Raw genomic sequence first — 7062 nt, 5'->3', positions numbered from 1 at the left:
TGTGTGTGTGCATTGTATGCATATGCCAAAAAAAACTGTATGTGTAGCATGTCCAAAAATAGCACTAGTGAAAAAATTGAATTTCCCCCCTGGGGATTAATAAAGTACCTTTTTTCTTTCTAAGCAGGGCCGTATTAGTACCCCCAGGGGCCCCTGGGCAATGAGACTCATGTACCCCTCACAACCAAGCGGCAACCTCCGGTCTCAAACGATGAAGCCAATGCGGAAGTGTTATAAACTGCAATACATCGAGAATCCGCTTGAGGCTGGCTGCAGAAACACAGGAAACCACATAGACATGAATTGGAAAAAAACGATCTTTGCAGCATTGATAAACATGTTTACAGCCTGGTTCAAAAAACGGCTTGGCCCTAAGAAGCTAATCTCTCTATCGGCACACACTGTACAGGGTTTGAATTTTTTTCTAACGTGACGCTTCAGAAGATATTAAGATTACCAGTTTTGCCCAAATAAGGACATGACTGACGTGACTCCCGGTCGGGAACACATAGCTGTTGGCTAGGAGGCTCACACTACGTCACACTCTGCCTGGTTGAGCTCCGCATTTCCAATATGTCTGCTGCCGTCAATTGGCTTCAAAACAGCTCTCAGGAACAGATGGGTGACGTCACGGATACTACGTCCATATTTTATACAGCCTATGCTCACAATGTATTCGAATGCACAAACGCATGCACGCACATACACACACATACACACACATACACACACACACACACACACACACACACACACACACACACACACAGGCAATCGTTAGCTAGCTGCTCATCCTCAGTCTCTTCACTTTGTTCCGCTTTTTTGAAAAAGCTATTTGTAAGCGGGACATTTTGTCCTACTGCCGCGTCTGTCTCGTCTTTTTCTTTTTCTTTTTTTCTCTTCGCCGCTCCGCTGGGCTTTTGGATGTCCATTTTCTGTTGCTTGGCGAGTTTTCCTACACTTCCTTTCTGAAACATTTTTTTTAAAACTTGAATTACACATGATTGGTTCGCTATGCTGTTGCTGAGCACAGTCATGCTTCAGCAACGCCCTCTTCTACTCTAACACACATTCACACATCTTAACTGATAGTGCGTCAGGTAAAATGAATAACAGTTTTAATACTGACATTTCATGAGAAACACATTAATTAGAACCTATAAAGTGCATTGCAATTTGCTAATTAGTTATCACTTTTTTTAGCCATTTGATAGGATGGAAATGCACCTTTTTTTTCTCCCACTCCCATCGCTGAGGGCCCTTACGTGCTCAGGGGCCCCTGGGCACGTGCCCATATTGCCCATATGGTAGATCCGGGGCTGATATAAGGAAGAATCAACATAGACATCAATGCAAATCTAGGAATATTGGTTTTATTCTTGTTAAAAGTGACGTGAAAAGAAAATATATCATATGGTTGCCCTCAACTGACATCCCTTAATTTTTGTACTCTGTATTGTGAAGATAAGTACATTTTCATTTCAGGCTCAGTTCCTCATGATAACAGCATCCTGTTAAAATTAGATTACATTTTTTTGACAGAGCCTTTGCCATCACTGCCCCAACTCTCTGGAACTCTCCCCCTCCACACATCCGCAACTCTGACTTTCTTCAATTATTTAAAAACCACCTCAAGACCTTTCTGTTCAAAAAAGCCTACAACATTTAACCTCTGGCTTTGTTCTGTTTTATTTATTTGCTTTATTTTTCATACTTTCTGTAAAGTGACTTTGAGTACCCAGAAAAGCGCTATGTAAGTCCTATCAATTATTTTTATTATATCATTATATCCTGAGATAATGATAAAACTTCATTTTTAGAACTGGAGGAACAGCTTTTTTTTAATCTTGGATTAATGAAAAGCAAAATTCAATATCGAAACCAGTATTTATTTATTATCACAGATATTTTGGTATAAGTAAGAAGTTTGGTTACATGTCTGATTTTGTCTTCCATAGAAAAAAATAAAAATCATACCAATAATACATTCCATTTATCAACAGAAAATTAATCTAGAGAATGAGGAGTAAAAACTGTAAGGCCAAACTGGGAATCTGTTTGTAACGTCCAAAAAATGAACTGCAAATATAAAACATAGTCCTTACCTCCAGATAATATAACGCTTCAAATTCAAACATTAATTTACATAAGAGAGCACAATGTTTGATTTTCCTTTACATACATTTGGTCTACCAGCTTTGCTCTTGTCTCTTGCAAACTAGTACTTAAAATCAACATCACAAACTGAACAAGGTGTGGAATGACCTGCCCACATCCTTACGCTCTGCAGAATCAGCTGATTCTTCAAAACGCTTTTCAAAACTCACCTGTTCAGACATTTGGATAAGTATGATTTACCAGCTATACAATTTTAAGTTTTATTGACCCCTGTTTATCTCTTTTTGAAACTGTACGTTTTATCTTTGTGACGTTCTTTGTCTGTGAAAAGCACTATACAAATAACATTTTCATTATATATTATTATAAGGTGACAAACATAAAGCTTAAAGAGGATTTATTAGATAATTAAACACTTTTTTTTTTTACAGAAGCAGTCACCTTGCACCTCACTTAGATAATTAATGAAATAAGTTGCTACAATAGTTTTACCCTGCATTTTCATCCTTCTCTCCATAGTTTTTAAAGCATATTTTATATCTTGTATTGTTCAGTTGATTTCTAATTCACTACAGTAGGTGATATGGAGTGTTTATTACCCTGAAGAGAGAAAAAACTTTTATTTTGAAGGTGTAGTCGCTTCATATTTAGATGTATTCACGCTAACTTAACCTCTCCATCACTGTCGTCTGACGTCATTGGAGGTGTGTGCTATTTTCAAGGCAAATTGGCAACTGTGTGAAGGCATCGATTATGGAACTGTACCTTTAGTCAGACCTTTCACCTTCATCTTTCTGTAAATAGAAACGTAGAAAACCCAACACAAACTTCAGATTAATTTAAGGCCTTGTTATTGTTTTCTTTGCTGATGAAATGCATTTCAAGCTTTATACTGTGTTGATATTTGTGTCTTTATTTACGATATTTCAAGTTGGCCTATTTGAGTAAAAGTTGCAAAAAACAGCCCTACTGCCCCCTATCTTAGTAAAAATCCCAAAGTGCACAAACACTTACACTGTGAAAACTAGCCTCATCTAAAATTCTATAAATAGATTTACAGTGGTGGCCAACATTATTACAACATTTCTCATATTTAAGAGGTTCCAGCTGTTTTGTTGAATCAGCCTTTAGAACACCCAGAAACTGAATGAAATATCTACAAAGTCATCATCATGCTCTATCAACCATAGAATAGAGCCATCATAAGGACATTTAGGTCTTTTTCCTACAAAAAAAAAGCTTTGCCCATTTCACTGCAATGTCACACAATAATGTTCCTTCACAGAAAAAGACAAAGTACTTGTGTTATCATGGTCAGGTGTGATCATGGTTAAATTGATGGTGATGCAAGAGTCTTAGGACACAGCTGTGTGATTCTTTTGAATGTAGAAGGCCTCTCCTGCTCTTTAGGTGAATGGTAACTTCAGGGTTTTGTCACTGAAGCCACACCACCAATAGGTATAAATCCATGCCTCTAGAAGAAGTCTTGATCACATGTTAAGGTGAAGAGGAAGCTAACGAGTGAGCAACGGGTTTGAATAAAGGCCATTAATGATGCTGGCTGGCGTTACCGCCGCATAGGACTTGAGATGCAGTCCAAGCACCGTAACATTTTAGACTGCCATGATGCCACCAATTCACACCAGAACTGAAAGGTGAGAGGTAGAAAAAAGAAACTTTCAGACAGACAAGTGAGGCATCTCAAAATGTCATCCTCAGGAACAGGTGACTTAGTAAAACGGATGGGTTCATGGATAAGAAAGTATACCCAAACATTCTGGTGAGGCACAGAGAACCATCTGGGAGTCGTCTTATTGGTCCTGGATTTATTTCCCAAGAGGACAATGACCCTAAACCTTTCTTCTAACTATTGCCTGAACTACCTGTGACAGATGGAATTTGCTGGAACTTTGAAAATGATGGACTGGTACCCTCAAAGTCTGGACCTCAACCCCATCAAGCAAATTTGGGGCGAGTTGGAGAATAAACTGGACGGATCTAATGTACATTCAGAGGAAAGCTTTTGCCTTCAGTTGTAGAAGGCATGGGATAACATTAGTGTTGAAGATCTCAAGAAATATATGGACACAGTCAGAGAGATGTGCTGCTGTAATTGCTGCAAAAGGTAGGCAAACCAAATATTAAAGTGAAAAGACTCACTTCATCTGACATTTGTTGTGCTCAGAGCAACCAGCTGCATATTTATTGTAATTCTTGCTATTTTTCAGTTTTCTGTGCTATGAACTGAGTCTTATTTTAAGTTTCATGTGCCTTGTTGCTGTTGTTGATGTGGAAAACCTATGAGTTTCAATATTTGGGATTTTTCTTATCATAAATCACAAAACAGTACGTATGCTTTGCCTATTTCATAACTGATGAAAAACCTATGTCAAATGAGGCCTTTGAACATTTCAATTTCTCTGCGCACAGTTTATCATGCATTGTGTATTTTAGAGTGACATGACAGCATGGTAACAAATTATATTTTACTAACCTCACAGAAAAATAAATTCAGTTTTTAAGAAAATGAAACAAGAAATTGTCCCACCTGTTTGGACTTAAGAAAAAGCATCTGTGTCATTTTCCATTCAATAAAAGCAAATAACATTTTAATAACTTCAAAGACATTTTATCAGATATGTGTTTGCTCTCAGTTTAATGTAGGCCCATGTCTGCCAGTGAAGGGTCCCTGAAGAGTACACCAAAGCTTGTGGGGTCAGCGAGTTGCTTCGTCTTGTAACCCAATATGTAATTTTCACCTTTAACACCAAGTGGCAGCAAAAGCTCACTGTAATTGTGTGTGGGTGTGTGTCCGTCTGTCTGTGTGTGTCAGCTCTGTGGCCTGTCGGCAGCCAGCAGATATAAATACTTAATGGCCTACCACTGTTACTGCAGAAGTGAAAGGGGGTGAGCGATGCAGCTGTAAAACAGTTCAATAAGACCTGACATCTTAGTGCAGCACTCTCCACAAACAGAGAGCAGTGCTGCTAACAGGCCTGGAAATCTGAAACGAGCTGTGATGAAGAACAGAATGTTATCTAGGTTCATGGAGGTGATACAAACAGTGTTTTTTTAAATACATTTTTGTAACTGCATTTTTGTGAATGCACTCTAACCTCTTACAGTTTTTTTAGTTAATGTTAGTTAATGTACATGGGATCATGACTCACCAGGACTTGACAGCTTCAAGGAGTGAAGATGAAATAAACTTGTGCAGGTGATGTTAAGAACATGTAAACAGAGAAATTACCTTCTCACTAAACAGTTCATGAAGCTGCCTCAGATCACATTTCCCATCTCTAAATTTAATAACTTTATACAATTGAAATGATTATTTTTTATTTGCCTTTCTTTTAAGAGTTTTCTTTCGTGTAAACCACTTTGATATTTGTTTGTAAAAAAGTAGATACTTGCTTTGAAAATCAGTTAGATGCAAAAATAAGTCTTGATTTCCCAAAAGATAGTACCTTTGCAGTATTTTATTCAGTTTTTAAGTTGAAAACCAAATCATGACACAACAACAGCTCATAAAACAAATGTAAAAATCCTTTGTCTTTTAGGTGCATGTCAAAATTAAAATATCATGTAAAAAAATGTGGATGTCAAGTGAAATATCTGAAGCTTATTTTGTTCTCATTTTGATGACTATGGCTTTAACATCATTAAAACTGAAATCCAGTGTCTCAAGTTAATAGATTTCCAAATATCAATAAAAAAATGGAATCACAATACAGAAATGTCTCTTTTCTGATAAGTATGTTCATTTCAATGTATGTTCCTCAATACTTGATATGGCCTCTTTCCATAAATTACTGCATCATTAAAGCGTTGCATGGAGGCGATCAGCCTGTGGCACTACTGAGGTGTTATTGAAGTCCAGGTTGCTTTGATAACGGCCTTCAGTTCATCTGTATTCCTGAGTCGTCTGTTTGTCATCTTCCCCTTGACTATACTCCACTGATTCTCTACGGGGTTCAGGTCAGGCCTGTTTGTTAGTCAATCAAGTACAGTAATATCATGGTGAATAAACCATATGGTGGTCATTTTGGCGCTGTGGGCAGGGGCTATGTCCTGCTGGAAAAGAAAATAGGCATTTCCTTAAAGCTTGTCAGCCAATGGAAGCATGAAGCTGTAGTTCCTTTCCTGAAGACGTCTGTGCATGATGGCTTTTGATGCTCTGACACCAGCCTCAGTCACCTCCTCATGAAGCTCTCCTAAGCACTTCAATTGAATTTAGTTGACAATCCTCTCAAGGCTGCGGTCATCACTGCACATTTTCCTACCACACGTTCCCTTCCAGTCAACTTTCCATTAAAATGCTTTAATACAGCTCTCTGCCAACAGCCAGCCTTTTCAGCAATGACCTTCTGCAGCTTATTCTCCTTGTGGAGGGTGTCCAGGAGTGTCTTCTGGACAACTGTCGAGTCAGCAGTTTTCCCCATGGTCATGGTTGCATGTTCTGAAATGGACCAAGAGAAACCCAGCATCTATTCTGTTTGAACAGTGATTTACTGAAATTAGAAACGAAATATTCCAATATTTTGAGATATGTATTTATATATTTTTGATCTATACCATTATTTTCAATTTAAAACAGAAAAATATGTGAAACACCTAAGTTTATGTGTTGTGAGTTAAGAGTATACTACATTGTCACTATTTTAAATAACAGAAAATCTTAAAGTTTTCCAAGATAACTTAAACTTTTGAGATGCACCTGTAATTTCTAGTTTTTGTGTATACTAACAAATATTTATAAACAATCAAAAAAACATACAAAACATGCATTCAAAAATGTTGCATTTCATTTATCACAACTGAACCTTGATGTTAGCGTTCTCCTACATGTTATATTTGTGTAGCAGCTCTTCTGTTTTTTAATCTTTTCATCGACTTTATTAAGAGCTTATTTGTACGTGACTGACATCTGACTGACTGAATACA

The sequence above is a fragment of the Notolabrus celidotus genome, chromosome 9 (assembly GCF_009762535.1).
Source record: "Notolabrus celidotus isolate fNotCel1 chromosome 9, fNotCel1.pri, whole genome shotgun sequence".
In the NCBI taxonomy this organism is placed as follows: domain Eukaryota; kingdom Metazoa; phylum Chordata; class Actinopteri; order Labriformes; family Labridae; genus Notolabrus; species Notolabrus celidotus.
Note: the sequence above shows the minus strand (reverse complement) of the source record.